The 22902-nt window shown below is 36.6% G+C and overlaps 1 non-coding gene across 1 annotated transcript; it reads left to right on the forward strand.

Moving 5' to 3' along the window:
- The first annotated feature begins 277 nt into the window (after positions 1-277).
- On the forward strand, positions 278-383 carry LOC140858332 (small nucleolar RNA R71). Its single transcript, XR_012141897.1, has one exon. It is a non-coding gene; the product is annotated as a small nucleolar RNA R71 (small nucleolar RNA).
- The last annotated feature ends 22519 nt before the right edge of the window (positions 384-22902 follow it).

The following is a 22902-nucleotide window of genomic DNA, read 5'->3' on the forward strand; positions in this document are numbered from 1 at the left end:
AATCGATCTAACTTTTGGGATAATTCATCTACCTTATGATGGATATCTATGGCATTTCCTACTTCATATATTCCACCTCTCTTTGGGTTTAACATGGGTTTATCTCTAATAGAAGCAGACATATGATGTAATGAATTTTCACTTAAAATTTCAAACAGTTGCCATGCCTCATCCTCACTTTTCAGCATGAATGTCCCACCGCATGATGCATCGACCATTTATCGATGTCTTTCAGATAGCCCATCATAAAAATATTGAATTAACTGCCACTTGGGTACAGCATGGTGGAGATATTTTTTAATAAGATCCTTGAATCTCTCCCATGTTTCATGAAATATTTCTCCATCTAATTGGGAAAAACTAGTTATGGCTTTCCTTATTTGATTAGTTTTTTCTATGGAAAAATATTTTTTGAGAAACTCTCTTTGTAGCTGGTCCCAGGTTGATATAGTCATGGAATCCAAAGTATGTAGCCAGTATTTGGCTTTGTCCTTAAGTGAGAAAGGGAATAATTTTAACCTAAGAGCATCATCGGAGAAGTTGTGAATTTTGACAGTTGAGCATATCTCAAGAAATTCTTCAAGATGTTTATAAGGGTCCTCATTACTAAGTCCATAAAATGAAGGTAACATTTGGATTGTACTGGACTTAATTTCATATTGAGTGGTCTCCACAGGGGGCACTTGAATACAAGGAGAGTAGGTATATGTGGAAGGAGTAAAGTACTCCTTCAATTGCCTGGGTGGATCATTCTCCTGATTTCAGTCCATATTTTTACGTTTGTTGGCTCTAAAGGTTCTTTCTATTTCTGGATCAAAAAGTTGGATTTCTGGTCGTAACGATCTACGGCCAAGCATACACCTTACAATTATACTTTAGAGCAAACACAGAAAATTTTAGTTTTTATAATAAAGTGAGAAAAGAATGAAGAAAATCTAAAGAGAAGAACCTAAGAAATTTAAATCTATGAAAATGGAGAAATTAGTTAATGTTTAGATATTAATTGCAATCAACTTAAACAAGCATAGACTCTCTATCCTAAGGTTAACTTAGATCTAGACAGCTCCTAACTTTCAAGACCGTCTTTGAGCACGCCAAGCTCAAGACTGACTAACTGACTCGGCCAGGTAAGCGTAAGATGTGGGAGGTTCCCTGCTCGTTACTTTTCTTAGACACCAACTGAGTTGGCCAGGTCAGTCAACGAAACCAATTGAAAACCACTTTCTTTAACCACTTGCCTTAGACACCGAGCAATTAACCAATCCGCACTCGGTTCAACTCTAGAGCTTTCTTATCCTATTGAGCTCGAAATCCTTAGGGGTCAACGTCTAATTAATTTTAGATTAAGGTCTAGGTTATGCAAATGCAAGGGAGTGATTTGTGGGCCAAGGAAGGGTGATCAAATCTCCACCTTATCTGATTAATGGGTTATTGCCCTTAAGATTAATTATGGAGATGAGATGCAAAGAAGGTGTCCAATTAAGTTAGAAATTTTTATATTTGAGGTTACGCTATTTTAGTTAAGTGTTATGGAATGTCAGTGGCTTTTTTTTTTTAAATTTAATTCAACCGTGCCAAGGTCCCCGACAATGACGCCAAAATTTGATGCGTAGTCGTTGATAGCACCAAAAATAACTCTACTCACTACGTAGGTAGGATGAGTCGAGATCGTATCCTCAGAGACCTTGGGCTAAGTTGAGATTACAAAATAAAAGAAAGAAGCATTATTTTGATTTAGAAAATAAATTATCTTAAAATTGATGTAATTAGAAAATAAAGAGCTCGGAAGTTTTTGAATTAATTTTGCACTAGTAGAATTGTATCTCTTTCTTTAATAGATGCGATTAATCTTAGGAAAAATACCTATCTTTCCTCAGCACGCTCCATACCCGTAGATCACGGTGCGTCTCTGAAAAGTACTAGGTAAACAACTCTTCTTTCCTCGGCACATCTCGTACCCGTAGATCACGGCATGTCTCTGGAAAGTAAAAGTTGTTCCTAATATTAATCTAACAGAAAAGTATAAATAAAAGCATATAAAAGAGAGCAAATAAAGAACTCATGACGATTTAAATAAAAAGTATAATCTTTATTGCATATAAAGAAATACAAGAAAGTTTAGAACAATAAACCATCTCTGTGTCGTTACAAAATTTCTTCTCCACTTCCGAGACTGCTAGTCTAGCTACTCATGAAGTAGTCCCTTTCTATTCTTCTATGCAAGGCTCTAGAAGAATTTCTGGGTTCTCCCTCCAATGGGAGTACAAAAGCCTTTTATTAGGTGTTAGGAGGGAGGAGTTTTACATGATTTTTCGATGTGGGACTAAAGAAAATACTAAGAATTAAAAGATGAATGGATGAGATAGAAAGATCACAAGCAGATAAAAAAAATACAAATTCTTCCTCTTAAAATATTCCTAAATATCATTTTTTTTCTTTTAATGAACATCTGTTCGTTTGTTCACGTCTGCCAGCAAAAAACTCCCCGCACCCCACCATGCCGCGTGCCCGCGCTCGCTGCCGCACCCGCGCGTCCGCCCACACCCGCTGCCGCGCGCGCGCTCGCCCGTGCACCCGCATGACCGCACGCTGCTTCCGCATGAACGCACTGCATGACATTAGCTTTACACTCCAAATTACAAAAAGAAACTTTTGTTTCTTTAAAATGACGTCTATATCATTTTTGGGTTCCTTGCATAGTATCTTCATTTTTTATAATACCGTATGCATCCTTCTTTTATTTAAATTTTATTTTAAGTCCAATTTTCTTCAAACTTGAGTCTTTTTGATCTACGAATTGGACTCTTTATATCAGCGATCATCTTTCCTGTAAAACATAAAAAGAAGCATCAAATTCTTAATAAATAAAATAAATTAACTATAATTTTCTGCTTTAAATGACTTAAATTAAGTGTTTATCAGAAGGCCCCCACCTCCTCATCGCTATTACCAGGGAGGAGGTAGTGGAGGTTCAACTACGGCATCATCTGTCACAAGCGGGCCTTATAGTCTTCGAATTCGAAGACAAAGGTGGTGACAGTGATGTCGGTGGCATCCTCCTCAAATGCCATCGAGACCTTATAGTCCCTGATGCAGCGTTCGTGGACCATGTGAGGGATCTGCTCGATAGAAGGGGCATCCTCATTCGTGGTAGGTGACAGCGGCTGGGGGGCAGACGATGTTCTGAGAGAGGGAGATTGGCTGGGCCCCTCCCTTTTAGCCTTCTACTGGGCCTTCTTCGCAATGGTCCTCCTCACCTTGATAAGGTCCTTGAAGGCTTTCTTCGATGGCATCATGGCAACAAAAAAGGCAAGAAGTTCTTATAGGAACTATAAGAGGGAAGATAGCTGATGAAATCCACGCCAGCCATTGGCCCCTTTTATAGGCACGAGCACCCATACCAACCACCAATCGTTTGGATCATAAATGGCGTGGCCACCCCCTAGATCTAAATGGCATGCCTCAACCTTGAAAGTCAATTCGAATGGGCTTCGCAGACCGAAATACGTCCATGTGGTGCACTCCTATAGGCCTAATACCCCTTTCCATACTTCATCCCATCGGAAGGAGTAGCGACCATCATTCCCCATGGTTGTCGCTCACTCTGGTCAAATTAGCCTTGAATACATCAAGAGTTATGAGGCATCAGAGTATCCTCTATAATTAATGCATGGGATGTCTGATGGAAAGAGCACTGAGGAGTCCTCATCGAAAATGAAGGGTCTCCCAAACAAGAATAGACTGACAACATCAAATTGCACTACATAACAAAGGAAAAGGCAACATAAGATAAGTGTTCGCCATTGCATTTATGTAACTTATCATGATGACAGGAACATCATCACCCCAAGCTGACAACATCAGAGATTGTTACAACCAACCATGACCAACCTCGATCTCTGAAGCTTTATTGAGAGCTTCCTCATGGACTTCTTCACCATCAGGATCAATCTCACAAATCTCTACACCCCTAGACCTACCTTGGAAGGTAGGGAGTTCAGCATCACCTTTAGGAGAAAAGTTAGAGAGATCAAGTTCCAAAAATGCCATCTTGATCCGATTCCTACATGACTAACCAATGTCAAACATGCATTGGATTGTGTCACCAGGGGATGTAGGGTCAGCCAATTTCCCTCCAATCAAGTGCTCAAATCTCGCAAATGCCAGCTGACCTTCTCTCAGCTTATATTTGATGATGGCGACTTTGCTCTCCGATTGTTTAAGTCTGGAAAGCCTCTCCTGAGCGGCACGAAGTTCTCTACAGTCATGCCACACGATCAGCAAAATGCTGTCTGGACTCTTTTGTAGTAGCCTTCTTTGACTTCAGCTCTAAAATCTTTTCCTGAGTCCTACGGAGCTGGCAACGAAGATGGTGCTGTTTGGCAGTGGCACCCTAGGTGGCATTCTCGATGAGTTTCGATAGCTTTGCGGACTCAGCAGTCAATAAAGCTTTCTTTGTGGAGTACGCCATGACATTCTGATGAATGATCATCTTCAGTTAGTCGACTTTCGCTGAAGCCTCATCGAACACCTTCTTAGTCTTTGACAGCTCTTTCTTTCAAATAGTATCTTTCTTATTCAATTCCTTGATCCTCTTCTCTAGGTCACTCATATGGGACCTAATTCTTGCAGTGGAAGCCGTCAACAAGGGATCAACAATAAAAATCGAAGAAACATAACCGTTGAGGATGCATTGACATGACTGAACACACAACAGAGGGATGGCATAAATTTAGAAAGGAACAGAAACATCGCTCCATTAATAGAGACTTTTATATAGAACGAAAGAAATAGAAAAAACTACAAAGTGTCTCACTTGCCGATCTTGTCTTGAAGACCAAAGGGATCTGGTGCAACTCCTAAGGGACCCGAGGATGCTTCAGATGGACCGACGGCATGTGATGGAGAAACTCCAAGCACCGCCTCTTTGCTCCCATCCTGCCTCTCTATTGCCCAGAGGTAGCAACCCAAGAGGGAGAGGTGAATTGGGTTTGTTTAAAAATTTTAGCTAAATTAAACCATAAACAATAATGTGCCTCAATTAATTTAATAAAACTACTTGAGAGGTAATCAATGTATGTAGCAGTGGATTTGAGATATAAGTAAGCTTTACAATAATTAAAATAATGCTAAAGAGAAATTAAAACTAAGTAATACGAGAATGGAAAGCAAGAAATCAAAGCATACCACAAATACAAGCAATTTATAGTGGTTTGGTGTAATTCCGCACCTACGTCCACTCTCCAAGCACTCTTTGAAAATTTCACTATAATCAGCCTAATTACAGTGTATTTATTTTTTCAAACTCACAAAAAAATTTAATTAATTTTTCAAGATCACCAACCAAAATCTTACACCAATTATTTTTCGGACTCACAATCAATGCAGTTGATTTTATGGACTCACTAACTATTACAATGTCCAATTTCGGGCTTAGACAGATCTTTATCCCAAGTTTCTTTTTTCCAAAAAATCTTATAAAGAAAATAAAATACAAGATATAAAATTTTAGAACAAAATAAAAAAAAAAGAATAAACTTTTGAAAGCTCGAAAGAAGTTGATGATGAGTTACTCTTTTGATGCTTCAACTTTTCTTCTGGATGCTTGAGAGGATTTAGCTGATGGTAGTGAAGATTTCTCTTTGAAGGCTCTCAATTCTGTGCACTCAATTTCTCTCTTTTCTTCTTTCTCAAGGATAAAGAAATACTGATTTCTATTTCAAATCCTCTTGACTTTATTCTCAATTGATTCTCCACCTTTTAATAGGCTTGGCAATAGCTGGAGAAGGAGTTTAGATCGTTGGAGAGCTTGAACTAGCTGTTGGGGTGGAAAAATAGTCATTAGAGATGTGTAAAAAAATTAGCCGTTATAGCCTATCCCGTGCTTGGGGTCGTCTCCATTTTTATTGGGGTCAATTCCAACTACCTATGAGTCGACTCAAAGTCCTGACGAGTCGGCCCGATCATAAGATCTGAAAAATGGCTCTCTATCTTTTGAGACCGAGTCAACTCGTCCAATCTAGGAGTCGACTTGCCTCCATACCAGTGCAGTCCCAACGTGTCAGAGTCGACTCCATTATCCTTGGGGTTAACTTCTTGCATCCTGAATTTTAAAAACTTACTTTTTCAGTCCGTTTCAGTGCAGGAGTCGGCTCCTTTCTTCTTGGGTTGACTCTACTAAGTCTAAAGCTTGAAATTTCTTCTTTGAGACTCTTGACTTAGTGACTTTTGAGGAGATCTTTTTCTTGTATTATTTCTTCAATTTGAATATCTGAAAAGACCTATATGTATTCTTGAAACACATAGTTAGATTCATAATTACTCAAAATTTGGTAATCATCAAAATCAATCATGGGGTTAACTATCTCTTTCTTTTTGATAATAGCAAAATTTTGAGTATTTGTATAAAAATGAGAATAATGAGTTTTAATTAAATGGCTAGTATAAATCATGAAGTGATAAAATAACCACATATGAACATACACTTCATGAATGCTTAAATTTAGCTTAAATTTCAAATATTTTCATGATTCATGTTTCAAGCATAAAACATTTGAGCATTTTAAGCATTAATTCATTGAGTTTCTTAAGTATTAACCCTTTAAGCCTATACTCAACATCACTCGTCCCTTTTTTGACAACATTAAAAAGCTCATGGAAAGGATTAAGAAATATCATCAAAATCAACATGATTGAATTTAAGAATATATAAAAATTAGAGATGTATTAAATTTAGAAAATCAATTCAAATGAATCATCTTCCCTTTGAAAACTTATCTTTTGATTCAAAACATGCTTAAAATATATTTTTTTTCAAAATTAGCTTGAAATGAAATACCAATAGCTTTTTCTCTTTTTGAATAAATATGACTCTTTAATTAGATTTTTAAATAAGTACTTTTAGGCTTTAAGAGAAATAGGGCTTTTCAAAGATTTGAATGGTGAAATCAAGCACAATATTTAATTCAATATTTAGTCTGGTCTTGTTCTAACAAAAATCAGTCATATAAATTTGTAAAAAGCATGTATCAGAAATGTATCGAGCAAATCACATATAGTATTAGAGCAAAAATGATTTTACAAAGATTTCTTAAGGCACATCAAAAATTTTATATTATATCCAAATTTTTAAATAAATTTTAAAATTGGATTTAGAAATTTATTTCTTGTAGTAAGAATGTGTATCAAGTTCAATTTAACTCCCATTAATTGCCAAGAATGATCATGCAAATCAAATTTATAAGATTGGCACATGAAAAATTCAGTATTATATTTAGATTTATAAATGAGTTTCAAAATTGAAAGTATATATCAAAATTAATTTGTTTGGAGTGAAAATATGTTTCAAATTCACTTTCACTCCAGTTAGTTATCAAAAATGATTTGGCAATCAAATCAAGTAAATCAAATGGAATAAGCACATGAAAGCTCAAATTGTAAAAATTATAAAGTAATTGATTGAGAATTTAAGATTAACATTCATTTTCCTTAACTCAAATTAATTAGTATGTTCAATCAAATAATATTCAACAAACAAACATCTCTTCCCTTGTTTTTATAATTATTGCTAGAAAATTTATTTTTCTTTTCAATTTGTTCTCTCCCTTTTTTTTTCAAATTAAGTATATATAATATGAATTTAACTGATACCAAATTTAACCTTTAAATTCAGATAATCTATCTTTCAAATTTAGATTTTCAAATTTAAGAGCATTTACAATTAAGTAATTATTTCTTTTTTAATATTTTCTCCCCCTTTTACAAACAAGGCCATTTTTCAAGTTTGTTTATCCAAAGTATTTTTCAATTTGAGCTTGATACTAATTAATTGTCCAAAGATCAATCTAAGCAAAGTATCAAGAATACAAATGTTCATCAATAAATTTTTTTTAAAGGTAAATAATGACTTTCAAAAATAAGCCAATAGAGAAAATAGATCAGGACAAGTCAAGTATAAATGATCATCAATAATTTTTATTTTTATTAAGTTTTTAAAATAGTTTTTTTAATATTCTAATAATATTTTTCTCCTATTTTTCATAATAAATGCTAAAAAATTCTTTTTCTCTTATGATTCTCCCCTTTTCTCTTCCAAATTATGCATATTCAATTAATTTCAAGAAAATAAGATTTACATTTTTCTCCCCTTAATTTTATAGATAAAATATATATTCAATTAAAGAAATATAAACATCAAGCACATTGAATTTCCATAAAAACTCACATTTCATTGATTTGCAAAATATGATTACAGAAAATGATAAAAACATACACGATATATGAGAGCTATATCTATCAAAAGGAAAAGTGCTAGGGTCACTAAAGATTTAAGAAAGAATCTTAGCATCCTAAGAAATTACAAGTCAACTCCCAGGTTCAAGAGTTGACTGCTCGATACAGTTCTAGAAAAATTAGCTCAAATAGGATAGAGATCAAAAGCAACTCAAATCAATGATCAAAAATGATATTCAAGTCAATTTGAGGGATCAAGAATTAATCAATTTGAATAAGATCAAATCAAGGAGAATCTAGATGAGAGCTTTAAGGGTGAGGTTCACTAGGGGATTTTTAAAGCCTTAAAGATCAATCTGAAGGATATAGGTTCAACTATAGATCTTTAAGTCCTTAAGGGGTCAAGCTGAAATGTAATGCAATTCAACATATCAAGTACTTTATTTTATTTTTTATTTATGAAGTAATAACTTATCTTGAAATTCTTAGCTCATGCACATTTCAATATATTTCATTGATTGCATGACTTATTATAATGTCAAAACTTAATTCAATTTGTAAGTTTTGTAACCAAATATTTCTTTATGCAATCAGACTAATTTTAGGTTTCTCAATAATAAAGTGATGTGGGGAACTAAGGTAACTAGCTAAATTTAAAATAAATTTATCATAATAAAATAAATTTAATAGAATATCTACTTAATTTTCTATTAAAGAGATTTAGGATAGATTAGAAATTACTCATGAAGGAACAAACCAAGTTAAGGAGTTCAAAATTAATTTGCTTATTCATAAATATAAAATATTTAAAATAGAACAATATGAGTTAATTTTTGATATATTTTTCATATTTATAGATATTATTAATATTTTGAATGGTCTTCATAAAATTTATACTAATAATGAGCTTGTTTGTAAGGTTCTTAGGGATTTGCTAAAGGCTTGAAACGCCAAAGTGACAACCATTTAAGAAGCAAGAAACTTAAGCAAGCTATCCATGGAGGAATTAGTTGGTTCACTCATGATACATGAGTTGAACATGCACCTAAATGAGGAAGAAGATGAATTAAAGAAGAAAAAGACCATCGCATTCAAATCAACTATTAAATTCGAAGAAAGCATTGAGTCGGAGGATGAAAATGAAAAAAAGAGTGAAGATGGAGACGTGGGGCTACCCACTAGAAAATTCAAAAGGTTCCTCAAGAATGGTTAAAGAAAAAAAAGAAGAAAATACATATATTACAAGTGAAACAAGCAAGGGCATTACAAGCCAGACTGTCTCTTAAAAGAAATCTAAAAGGAGCATGAAAAATGAAATGATAGCTATTTAGGGATGTAGTGACATCTTTAGATCGAATGAAGAAGAAGAGAAAGAATGTACAGCTAATCTTTGCCTTATGACTCACAACAATGAGATAAACATTGAAAAGTCTTTTGAATTTATTTTTAAAAAATTATTTGATGTCTTTCATGAATTAGTGATGATTTCAAAATGAGAAGATTGAAAAATAAAGAGCTTAAAATATCAAAACTGATTTTAGTTGAAGAAAAGAATAAGGTTTTAAGAGAAAAAAACTTTTTTTCAAAAAGAACTATTTGGCTAAAGAAAAAAATCTTCTAAAATTAGAAAAATATTTAGTGGAAGAACATACAAAATTAAAAAAAAGATTGAAACATTGAAACTTATCATTGAAAAGTTTACATTTAGTTCTGAAAAATTTCAATTAATATTAAATAATCAAAAGATTATTTTTAATAAAGCTGGAATTAGTTTTAAGTCTTCAAAAAAATAAAAATTTATTAAAAATATGTTTACTAGAGCTCCTCATAAAAATTATTCTATTACTTACTTTAAATGTAATAAAGTAGGTCATAAAATTTTTGAATACAATATTAATAAAAATGGTCAGACTTTTATTAAATAAATTTGGGTTACCGTATGCACTCACTCATATGGATCTAAGAAAACTTGGTTCCTAAAATTTAGAAAGTGATTTTGCAGGTATGCCAAGCATCCAATGCCATAAAAGGAGTAAATTTTTAAAGAATAGATGCTTAGGATTCAAATAGATGGATGATGTTGTTTGGTAAAAACTAAACTTATTTTGACATTATACCATCATGATTGTTGAAATTATTTAGCATAATTGATTGATTTTAATGATTTATCAATGTTTATAATAAGCTTGTTCTATGACTTGCATGTTTTGAATGTATTGTTTACCTTCATGCTCACTTACTACTTGATATCATGTTATTCTGTTTGTTAATTATTTGAGAAATCTAAAACTAAAATAAGCTTGATTGTATAAAAAATTACCTATGTGAAAATCTTACAAACTAAAATTTGACATTCTCATAAGATATTTAATTATCAAAATTTATCCCAAATTGCATGACCTATGAATTTCAAAATAAGACATCTATTCATAAAAGATCATATGCTTGATATTATTATTTTGAATGATTGTATTTTAGTTTGACCTTTAGGACTCTGTAAATCTCCTAGTTGATCCTTACCTGTAAAGCTCTCATCTAGATTCTTTTTGATTTAATCATATCTAAATTGATTCATTTTAATCCCTTAATTGATTCATTTATTCTGATTCAAATATCATTTTTGATCATTGATTTAATTTGCCATTGATCCACATTCTATTTGGGCTTTTTTTTTGGATCTAAACTCCTTGACCTATTTTTTGTATTGAAGAGTCAACTCTTAAAATCGAAGAGTCGACTCATATTTTTAAGAAAAAAAATAGTTCTATGAGTCGAACCCCAATCTTATTGGAGTCGATCTCTCATTAAGAGTTGACTTATATTTTTAATAGGAGTCGACCTCTATGTTAGGGATGGTCTTTTCAATCAAAGTCGTCGCATTGGGCAGTCATTTTTATCTCTTTTTTTTCAAGCCACAGACCTCTTTCAAACCCCTAACCATCCTAAATCGAAGCTTCTCCCTCCAATTTCAACCTGATTTTTTGTAATCTTGGTCTCCAATGGCACCCCACAAATAGCTCGCCTGAAGGAAGAGGACCCATGCAGAAGCATCAAGCCCTAGGGTTTGACCAAGCCCTTCTCCCATGCGTGAATGAAGAATCAAATAGAACAATGACCCTAGACAGCCAGCACAAGGAGTTTTAGTGCCATCTCAGCCATCTTCTGCACCTCCTCCATTGCCGACTCTATCCAAACCACCATTATTGTCTTCATTTATTGTCACAACTGGGAGGAAAATTGATTTCAATTTCTTAGAGCGTGAAGGATTTTCTATTGGTCAAAATATTAGAAGGATGGGTTTGGAATATCTCTACTCTTTGGACTTATCCACATAACTAGGATTCGCAAGGAAATTTTATTGTAACATGAAAGTGGGTGTGGGAAGTGCAATTTTCGAAGTAAAAATGTGCGAATTGAGATAGATGTGAATAGCCTTGGATGCATGCTTCATATGCCAACTATTGAAGCATATCTGATGACCTCACATAGTGTGACACTAGATTGAAAGTTATTTTAGGGCATTATGATGTTGAAGGTATTAAAGAGATTAGTGCCAACTAGTTGAGTATGGAGATGAGATTTCTACATCAAATGATCAGCCAAATTTTTTTTCCCAAGATGGGAAGATTTGATTTTATGTTTGAGTATGACATCATTCTCATGTATCATGTGGTTTAGGAGATTCCTTTGAATCTATCTTCATTAGGTAGATGTACAATGCAGCAAATCGATCGAAGGTATCCCTACTTTACGGCATGGTTCTCACATTGATCTTCCAGGAGTATGGCATTGAATTCTGGGGGAGACCACCAAAGTTCCAATGTGCACAAACACTTACAATGACCGATCACTTAGGAGAATGGGATTTCAAAAGGTTGATGGTCGTTAGGTTCATAGAGGCATGACATTGAGAGATGAGGACACTGATGATGATGAGGCTTGATAAGTACATTAAATATATCTACAAGAGCATCAATTTAGAAATTAATTCATCTTTATACTTTAGAAATTGATGCTTCTATTTATCTTTTAGAGAAAAGATAATCGCCAATATAAAGAGCTCAATTCACAGGTTAAAAGGATTCAAATTATAAGCAAATCGAACTCAAAATGGATCTTGAATAGCGATCCAAAAGTGGCCCAAATCCAAGCCAAATTTCTATTCAAATTGGATCCAAAATCAACCCAAATCAACCCACAAATCAAGCCCAAATGGTGCTTGGTGCACCATGGACCAGCTGGTTGGTCCATGTGCTATCCACAGAATAGTGCAGTCGGTTCACATGTGGTGCAGGAGGAGGGTGGAAGGTTTTGTCACCATCAAACGGTTGAGGAGGATCTGAAACATTTGAGGATGGCTAGTAGTGATGTTAACCATATCCAACGGTGGTGGCCTACTGATTTGGGTGTGATCCAACTATCTAGAAACTTTCTTGCATGATCCAACGATCAGGATCTGTTGCCGGCTGGGAGAATTGAACCAAAGGCATTTTTCACCATTTGACGGCCCAAAATGAAGATCAAGTGCGATCGGACGGCCAGTGTAATTTTTGACTTTGATAAGGCACTGATGAGGTAAGATTTGGAGCATTTGATCAAAATCCAACGGTAAGAAAATTTTGTTCATGTGGGACATGCTTGGGACATGAGTTCGAGAGATTTAATGCAGCAAGGAGTCCTGTAAGTTATGGTAATTTTTGAGGAATCAGGATATTGAATATGGCCAAGACTTAGGGGGCCATGAAAGCTATAAAAAGGGATGCATGGGAGAAGAGAAAATTATAAAGTAAAAATTGAGAGAAAATTATGGAGAAAAAGAGAGAGGAAGAGAGGGAAGTTGTTAAGATTTGGAGTTTTGAAAGAGAGTTTTGAGGTGGCATAAGATGGTTCTACTGCATCTTCTTCTTTAAGTTCTTCAACTTTCAAAGAAGATGGAGCTTTTGGTGGCGAGCGAGATCCAATCCATGAGCAGTCAAACCCTTCATCTTCAGAAGAGTAAATGAAGTCCTTCAGTTTAGATTTATATTTTATTTTTTGATATTATCATATATTTTTTTTTATTATGCAATCAACTACTTGAATATTGTAAGGCTTCTTTATTTTTGAGTAATATTGAATATTTAGCAAATATGAATATTTTCTACGATTTTATTCATGTGTTCAAGTAGTAATTTTTTTTATTGTATGGTATTTGATCTTGAATAGTTTATGACTACGTAGAGACGAGTTGTGATTTAAGGATACGATTCGTGCTCAGTGAGATAAGCTATGTTGAGAATAAGATCATAAATTTATCTTTTAAGTATCACTACAGCTTGTAGTTTGTAGTGATTTGGATAGCTTTGATTAAAATATAAATCTATGATTATAGGATGGATTCGAAAATCTAAGGCATTTTCTTCTACTCGATTTTTTTCAACTTTATTTCTGTCGAACTTGTTTTTTTTATTCCTCTTAAAAATCCTAAATCTAAATCCTTCATCATATTTATTTTAATTGAACATAACTCCACCTTTTGATCCCTGAGGATTGGATCTCGACTCATCCTATCTAGATAGTTTGAGTTAGATTTTTATTTTTAACCGCTCGCGATAATGATTAAGTCTCCTATAGTAGTGCCTATTACATATATCAGATCAAAGAAGTCAACAGTGTAGGCCGAGTAAACAGAGACAGCTCTACCTCCTTAGACCAATTATCTAGAGGGTTCAAATCAACTACATGATAGACTGGACGAGGATGCGCTTATCAAGAGAATTTCCATCAGGATCGCCACTTTAGTCTATGTGGAGATTCAGAGGTACATATTTGAGACACAGTAGGCGAGGAGAGATCTGATGGAGGCTCTATCATTGGTTAGAGAGGAGTCTGCCAAGTTGATTCAAGTTATCACTACAGCGAATCCTTAAAGTGACTACTGTCCGCTGTCCAGGAGCCTCCCTGCTTCTTTTCCTCATAGCGCCGCACGTCTCTCTCTCTTCTACGGGTGTTCACAAGCTTTTGCGGGCTCTTCTTGGATCAACGCCGCACCAGGCCACCACCCAGGCTCTTGTTTACCAAACAAGGCCTTTTATAGGCTAAAAAACCCAATTAGAACCTTATTAGGACTCCTAATGACACCCAAACCAAGCCCCTGAACCATCGGATCAACATCGGGAGCTCCCTATGCTATTGGATCGTGCACCGATCTATAGAACATTCCATGGACTGCGAGAAATGTGTGGAAAATGCCCATGTGGTCCACACAGTCGGCTGTGCACCGCCCGATCCATGGTGGATCAGGTAATGGGGTCCCAGCATGGGCCGCATGGGCCTGGGCAGTGCCTGTGCCCGCGCGGCCGGGCCTAGGTCGGCCCGCATGCTCGTGCGCTTGGGCCTGGGCCGTGCTCCACATGCCCGAACCACGCACTGCCGCACCAAGGCCGTGCGCGGCCGCACCGCCGATCCTCTATTGATTCGAGTTTCGTGCCGACTTCTCTTGCACGTATCTTCTTCGTTCGAACTCCGTTTGAGATGATCTTGATCTCGTTAGACTTCATTTTTCATTGCGGACCTTATTGTAGGCTTATTATAGACTGAATCTAGAGACATCAAATCCTAACAATCTTTATCTCGACTCGATATTAGGTCTCCTCTTGACTATGAAAGCTTCTAGATCTCCTTGCCCCCATGTCCTGGAGCAATCGCCTACTGATCATGGATGGGCAAATATGGTAGTTGAGCCAGACCGCTTGATCCCATCTCTATCGTATGCTGTGCTCCTTCTGACCTGAGACCTGCTTGGGGTATCATCCTGTGGCAATAGAAATCTCACCTTACGATATCGCCTTTCATCCTCCTGAGTCTCCTGTCTCGTGCCCGATCCACCTCTACCTGGAGCTCCACCTCACTCTGGACTCCTCTTGGCTCCTGAATCTCCATCTCGCGCTGGGCTCCCCGTCAGGTAATAATATCCTCTCCTCTTTTTCTTCCCCTCCAGAACAATCCTATCGCCGCGTAGCACCTTCATGATTTCTCTACCAGCTACCGTCCTGTAGCCTCTCGAATCCAGTCTGCTTAGTGAGATAAGATTTCGTCTGAAATCGGATATGTATCGAACCTCCCTCAATCTCCTCACTGCACCATCATGTATCCTCCAGCTGATCGTCCCGATGCCTTTGATCGCACAGTATGATCCATCTTGCCCTCACTGCTCTCTAGGGAGTCAAACTACTCCTCTCTACAATATACATGATATGTGCATGCAGAATCTAAAATCTACTACTGAAAAAAAGTAGATACCTTATCAGATATCTCCAAGACATCTCCCTCTGAATCACTACTGACCGTCGCTACAGTAGCCATTGTCTGATCCCTGAGTTGAGAGCAATCTCTGATAAGATGTCCCAACTCGTCACACCGGTAACACCTGATTTTGCTCAAGTCCCTCCTGATCTTGGACCACCCTCGTCGCGATCTCCTATTGCTTCGTCTACCACCTCCTGCTCCTCCAGAAACTACTAAAGCTGAGCTACCGCCCCCTGAGCTCGAAGCCAGATTCTCTATCCTGAGAATCTCATTCTGGAGTATCACCGTGTGACCTCATCCATCTTGATGGTGCTCTTCCCCACTAGAAGAGCAGTCACCAAGGACTCATATGAAGGTGGAAGCGACGCTAGCAAAACTAGTGCCCTGATTTTTTCTTCAACATTCTCACCAATGCTAAGAAGGTCGATGAGGATCCTCTGGAAGTGACTGAGATGCTTCTGCATGCTCTGTCTCTCAATCATCCGCAGCTGGTAGAACTATCTCTAGAGAAAAAGAGTATTGGTGAGAGATTTCGCCATGTACAACTCCTTGAGCTTTGACCACAACACTGTCGGGGAAGTCTCGCTAAGCATATAGATCACCACCTCATCTGCTAAATATATGTGGATGGTACTCACCGCCTGTATCTGTAGCCGTCTCCAATCCTGCACCTCCATAGTGGTCAGCTTCTCCTCGCACAAGAGAGCATCAATCAACCCTTGCTGGATGAGCACGTCCTTCACGCTTGCCTACCATAAGGAGAAATTGCTCTTTCCATCAAACTTATTGATCTCCATCTTGATTGATCCTGTCTTCTCCATCTTCAGTCTTGCTCACTACCACTGCAATCTGCATTCTTGTACTGCCTTGCTCTGATACCACTTGTTGGTGGATGTCTGGCCAGGACATCACATTCCAGGACCTTTTCGATACCGCACGATGCAGTAGGAAGAAAGAAGAAATAAAATAAAAAATAATCAAATACGTGGATCAGCCAAAAAGGACTCGCCTCCATAGGGCATGCAAACTTCACTGTGAGAAAAAAAAAATATTACAAAAGAAGATCTCACCCTCAACCCTCATACACCCAATTTCTCTCTCACAGAAAGTTCTCCCTCACAATAGTTCTCTCTCTAGGAAGACCTCCTTGAACCCCTGAAGTGACCGCTGTCCGCTGTCCAAGAGCCTCCCTGCTCCTTCTCCTCACAGCGCCGCATGTCTCTCTCTTCTCCATGGGTGTTCATAGGTTTTTGTGGGCTCTTCTCAGATCAACGCCGCACCAGGCCACCACCCAGGCTCCTGTTCACCAAACAGGACCTTTTATAGGCTAAAAACCCAATTAGAACCTTATTAGGACTCCTAATGACACCCAAACCAAGCCCCTGAACCATCGGATCAACATCGAGAGCTCCCCACGCCGTTGGATCGCACATCGGTCCACAGAACAGTCCGTAGACCATGAGAAATGCATGTGAAATGCCCACACGGTCCACACGATCGGCTGTGCACCACTCGGTCCACGGTGGACCGAGCAATGGGCTCCCAGTGCGGGCCGCGTGGGCCTGGAACGTGCCCCGTGCACCCGGGCCTGGGCCGGCCCGCGTGCTCACACGCCTTGGCCTGGGCCGCGCCCTGCACATCCGGGCCTGGGCTGCGCTCTTTGCGCCCGATCCGCGCGCTGCCACTACTCCACCGGCCGCCGACGGTATTCCGCTGCTTCGAATTTCGTACTGACTTCTCTCGCGCGTATCTTCTCTATTCGAACTCCGTTTGAGGTGATCTTAGTCTCGTTGGACTCCGTTTTTTGTCATAGACCTCGCTGTGAGCTCAATATGAACCGAATCTCGAGGCATCAAATCTTAACAATTTGGATATTCTTGCAAGAGCTTGTTGGCCCAGTCAACCAAGCTTCTTTCAGAGGCTCTTAGAAGTCCCAGTCTAAATCCAAGCGTGTTGGTCTAACGGTCTACAGAAAGGAAAAAGGATCATTTTAGATCTCTTTTTCTTTCCATGGGATTGGGGGCTATGATGTTGTTAGGCTGATCTAGGCTATGCTCGAATAGGCAGCTTTCTAATCCATGAATCCAGCTAAAAATTCTCCCTAAATTCCATTGGCTTATCCAAACAGGCTCTGAGTCTGTATATAAAAAATGATGAAGTGGGATATACATCTCTGGGACTTAGCAACAATCGATGTCGCATATGCTAATATGTACTAAATTCCAAGTAAACTTTTCTTTAGCCGACCTGAGGTGTTTTTTTTTTTTTTAATTGCATCAGGAATAGCATTGTTCTTTTTCTGCTTTGTTGGCACGAAGGGTATAGTGTAGCTGAATTTTGATATCGGCTAGGTTGCTAAAGAAATCCAATTTATGCAAAGCTTAATCTGCTTTCATGGAACTCATGATTTGCTAGTTCTCTTATGTAATTATCCCCTCAACTTTCTCAAATGACTGGGTTTCTGTAGACAAACTAATAAGTTATAGATATGGAAATGGGTCTTGTCCTGTTTTCTTTGGTCCACGTTGGAACAATAAATTTGCAATCTAGGATTTTACATCATCTAATCAAAAATCAGGTTGAGGCTTCTTTGTATAAAATCATTGACAAGCCAACTCTTTCAGCCTAACCTGATTGGCCCTAGCCTCATGTATCTTACATAACAAGCCCCTTGTTATTTGATCTAACCTGATCTAACTGGATACCTTAATCTGAAAAGTGAATAATAAATGGCAAAGAACTAGTGATCAAATAGGAATTAACTAGTTAAACAAGAACGATGCAAATTGAGTTGGATGAACCTGTCTGAAACTTGAAGTGTCACTTCCTTAAAGAATGCAAATTGAATAAAAAATATATTCATTTATTTATTTATAGTTCAAAACATACTCTTCTGAGCTTGCATATTCGGGATGATTTTTATTGCAATCAAGGGCCAAGCGGTCGAATGACTGGGTTGACTCTGCGCTTGCATATATCAGGTATTATCCGCTTTGATCTCTGACGCTTTTGTATGGGGCGCACAGTTTTGCTCTTTAGAAAGTGTCTCATGTGGGAGAAAAGGTTCCATTCCATATAAGCCATACTCCTTGATTAATAATCGATGTGGGACTAAAGATGTCCTTCCCATCTATACCACAACATAGTCCCCCAGTTAAGAGAGAGTATGTGCATATGGGCATAAGGCTTTTTCCCATAGGCAGTACCAATGTTGCGGTCAAAGGTCAAAGAGTCAAATCGCTCGAATGGCTGAATTAACTCCACACTTGCGGTCAAAGGGTCAAATGGCTCGGATGGCTGAATTAACTCCACACCTACATACGTGAAATATTGTCCGCATTGGCATTTGACACTGTTGTATGGGGCCATATGGTTTAACCTTTTAAAAGGCACCTTACGTTGGAGAGAATATTCCAATCCATATAAGCTATATTCCCTCTTGACTCATAATCAATATGGGACTAAAGATGTCCTTCCCATCTATACTACAACAATTCTTATGTATGATTAAGAGAAATCAATTTTAAAATCTTATATATGGAAGATTGGGTACATATGTTGGGGTAAGAGCACTAGTTCGGAAAAAAAAGAACTCATTTATATAATAGTCAGCTTGTGCCCCAACTCATCCTTGAATATCATTTCAATTTTTGTTAGATAGGTTTGATCTTTGACAAGAAAAAGCATAGTTTGCAAAGGCCCTTTCATTCTACTATTGCCCAACACTAGATACAAAAAAACACTATAATTATTTTTTCCTCAATTTCTTTCTTTAGCGCCTCTTTGTTCCACTTATTTTTTTAAATTCTTTGGTAATTTTTGCCATTACAGCAAGGTTCGCTGGTGTGCTCAAGGTGATATTTGGGGTACTGTTAGCCGATACCATATTCGAAAGTCGCTGACGCAATGTGATTATCTGCCATAGCTGCAGCAGCTGGCTTGTCTTAATACTTGCATTACATGGTAACTTACTAGGTCTAAGAACAGGTTTGGTTTTAGCTTTCTCAAAGTCAAATGAAAACTTATAGCTTTATGATATAGTGTGTATATCACCCTTAAATTAATCCCATTCCATTATCAGCAAAACCTTCATTCATTTAGTCCAAACGGCACACCTGGTTGAAACTATGGTAAATGATATAAGCATAACCAAATTGGCTCGAAATACCCTAAAGATTTGAGCTTAGGCAAATTCAGATAGATGCAGATTGAACATGCTGTCATTGTGTGGGCATTATATTAAACATATTAGGAAAAACAAGTTTGGTTTTAGCTTTCTCAAAAGTCAAATGAAAACTTATAGCTTTATGATATAGTGTGTATATCACCCTTAAATTAATCCCATTCCATTATCAGCAAAACCTTCATTCATTTAGTCCAAACGGCACACCTGGTTGAAACTATGGTAAATGATATAAGCATAACCAAATTGGCTCAAAATACCCTAAAGATTTGAGCTTAGGCAAATTCAGATAGATGCAGATTGAACATGCTGTCATTGTGTGGGCATTATATTAAACATATTAGGAAAAACAAATGCACAATGATGATATGAATTGAAATGACTTCAAGGCCAATGCAATGCTTTAATCCTAAACCGCAGCACTAAAACGAAGTATGTTCTGGCTAGTCTTTCATATTGCATTGTCTATCAATCAAATTATTTTTCAAAATCAAACACATCGAGCCTATCATTGTGCATAAACTCCAAGTAACTTAGCTTCTCATATGCCCATTTCTAGACCTGCTCCGGCTTAGCTAGCTATTGCATCATCTTCTCCTCTGCCGCCTATTTAAAAGATAGATGAAAAAAAGGTCAAAACAATTAGTCAAAATTTAATATAATAGATCAAATACTTTACTAACCGTTTCATAAAGTCCAATCCACTATTCTAGCAGTACGGAATTTTCATTTGATGGTTTGGTGTATAGTGAAAGATAAGTATAATTATGGAAGAACCAAATGGAATTAAAAGTATGTTCCTTTGCTGCGTTGCCCATCAAGCCATGCAATGGCTTTCAACGTGCTTGAATGATTTAACTTGTTTATTTTGTAGAGAAACACACACACACACACACACAGAGAGAGAGAGAGAGAGAGAGAGAGGAATGACATAACTATAATTATGATCACCTAATTTTATTGCAACTCTCCAGTGCTAGCTTTTTGGATCCTCATTTATCAATTATTCCTACTATGACTGCTTTTAATATTATACCAAATTGATCCAGACAAAAAATTCTCATCACACAGGAAAGAAAAGCAAACAATTTAAAAGATTTGCAAAAGAATGTTGCAAAGCATGTCTCATAAAAAAGGATATGTTGTCGAAGAAACTACAGCTGAGGCATATTTAGAGATTATAAAGTATTAAAATCATTTTTATCTCACAAAAAAATTCAAAGAAATATTCAAAATATCATGCTACTTAATATGCAAAATTAATATGATGTCAATTACCAAAGCTCTTAATCGGTCAGTCTCTTGAGAAAGTCATCCATCTCTTGTGATAATCGGTCGAACTCTTGAGATAGTTTTGCATTCCTAACCTTGAACTGTGTTAGCAAAGTAGTTATAAGTATATACCACAAGTAAGTTAGCAAATAAAAATAAGAAATAATATGGTCAAACCTTATACTAATGCAAATAAAGTTCACATTGTGTGACCTAATAAGCAGAATTTAATAACTTTTCTTATATAACAAATACAATGTTTAAGAACGATGAGTTTATAAAATCAGATGCAAGATAAAAGGGCTTAACCAAATGCTCGGCATGATATTCCAGTTCTTCTTTTTCTGTCCATCGTCTGGTTGATTCCCTATTAGATAACTTCCTGCAGTACCCGAAGGAAAAATTTAAAAACCAAATGATTGATCAAATGCCATACTTACCTTTTATAGTGAACTAATAGATAGAGGAGACTTGTGATTAAATGCGTGTAACTAAGAATATTATATGCTAGGGAAAAGAAAAAATAAATGATTAATTACTTCTAATGTGGCATTAACAATGGTTAATAAATGTCTTATTGAGACATAGATAGGATTATCATCAAAAGTACATAATATATAGTTACCTTTTTATTTTTGTTTTCCCAACAGGGTCCATATTTTTTGCGATATCTATTTCTGCTTCGTCACCTGACGGCACACTAGATGATTCTTTTGTAGCTCCACCACGTTGATCCCTTGATTTCTGTATAACATGAAAAGAAAAGCAGATGCTTTGTCATGAGAAACTTAGAATATATATTCTTTAAACAAGAACCATCATGTACCAAAAATGGAAAAAAAAAAAAACAAGAACCATCAAATGCTAGATCAGACGATGGACCAACAAAATAATATCATAATCTACAAAAGCTATTGTTCTTGAAAAGTAATAATCTTGTAACAACCACTAATTAGTTCCACATAATTGCTGGATTGGACAACAAACAATATTATCACCGTTACTGATAGTTAATCAAGGATCCGATATGAATGGGATAATGGGATTACTTCTTTGCTGCAAAAGGAAATTGCATGTTTTCAAGCCTTGGCCTAAGTCAAGGAGTAACCAGGGAAGGGCTCAGGGATTGGATTTCTTCATATGATTATCTCAGCACAAGTCAGTTTTGGATCAATGATGGCAAATCTAGGGTGTCTGAACTAAATATGCTGCATATAAATAACAGTATCAATAAAAGGACTCTTTGGGACTTAAGAGTACAAAGCCTAGATCATCGTTTGAAGTTTTCGTGCAAGAAACCAGGTTACCTCCTTATCTTGTTTAGCTTCCTTCTTGTGTTCGCTGGGATTCTTCTCCTGTGATGGTTTCACATTTATCTTGTTGAGGACTGTATTACTTAATTTTATTATTCATATTTTTCTTTTTGGACTTGCAAGTTAACTCTCTCAAGCTGTTGAGCAACTCAAATTAATAGGATATCAAGTTGAATTTACAAGTTTCTAAAACAGTGCTTAGGACCAATTCATTTTTGACTTTGAAATGGGTCCTTGGGATTACTGTCCAAACTTTAGACCAATCATGTGTAGAACATGACCCTAATCCTCGTAGGAATGGATTATTCTTTTTCCAATATAAATCAAACAAGCCAATTTTTCTTATAAATTAATTGCTCTTCCTTCTATTCGTTAAACAATAGGGAGACACATTGATATATTTGGATTGGGATCCTTCCATTATACACTACAAGAAAATATGGTTTTAGCAGTAATTTTTATAGCGACAAATAATATTTGCCTCTAAAGAGAGTTTGCATAAATAATGGCAGAAAAAATTGCCTCTATATAGATATATGGATCTGTAGTGGCAAAGAAAATTGTCTTTATAAAGATACTTTTTGCTACGATAAGTTTTTACATCAAAATATAGAT

This window comes from Elaeis guineensis, chromosome 5 (assembly GCF_000442705.2).
Source record: "Elaeis guineensis isolate ETL-2024a chromosome 5, EG11, whole genome shotgun sequence".
Lineage (NCBI taxonomy): Eukaryota > Viridiplantae > Streptophyta > Magnoliopsida > Arecales > Arecaceae > Elaeis > Elaeis guineensis.